Here is a 770-nt window from a genome sequence, read left to right as displayed (position 1 = left end):
TCGTGCACTTAGGTGTTTTTTTAGATCTCATGGTAAATGTTCTCACTACAATTTAAAAAACAAATACAAAAGAAAATCGAGGACCGTGACGATTCTGACCACACTGGGAGCCGGCGAGGCTGTGTGGCACGGAGCCGCCCTGCACGTGGCGGGCAGGTGTCACTGACATGTCTTGCCCCGCCCCTTAGAGACAGCGGGCAGCACCTTCAGAACGGGAAAATGCAGGGACAGCCTGGCCCGGTGGTTGTACATCTACTTGTGACACTTGGGGACAAGCTACAAGCCCAACACCAGTGAAACTGATCTCACCAGAGATGGGACCCCCAGGGGCCTTTCGGAGCATGAGGTGGATCCTACTTTCTTGAACAAGGAAACGTTCGAAAGCTCTGATTGTTGAGTGAAAAAAAAATTCAAACACGGAAAGAGTCACAAACATTGTCTTATATCGCAGATGGCCCCCATGTTCCTGAAGAAATGCCTAGAATCCTCACACAGAGGTCAGCGCAGTGGTGAGTTTAGGGGGTTTTAGCCTTACCTGGAAATTCAACTCTCAGCCTGATGGGTGTTTTCGTGTCCATCTTCAGAACGTGACGCCGATTACGGCACAAAAGGACCTTCACCAAATTGGCTGCATGGGTCAGCTATTGCTGCAGGACAAGTTACCCCAAATGTAGCTGCTTAAAACACCCGTTTCTTTTATTTATTTTTGGGTGCTGGCCATTTTGGGGATCCAAACCTGTGACCTCGGTGTTATAAGGCTACGCTCAAAC

Source organism: Galeopterus variegatus, unplaced genomic scaffold (assembly GCF_000696425.1).
Source record: "Galeopterus variegatus unplaced genomic scaffold, G_variegatus-3.0.2 Scaffold7623, whole genome shotgun sequence".
In the NCBI taxonomy this organism is placed as follows: Eukaryota; Metazoa; Chordata; class Mammalia; order Dermoptera; family Cynocephalidae; genus Galeopterus; species Galeopterus variegatus.
This window is presented reverse-complemented; position numbering follows the sequence as displayed.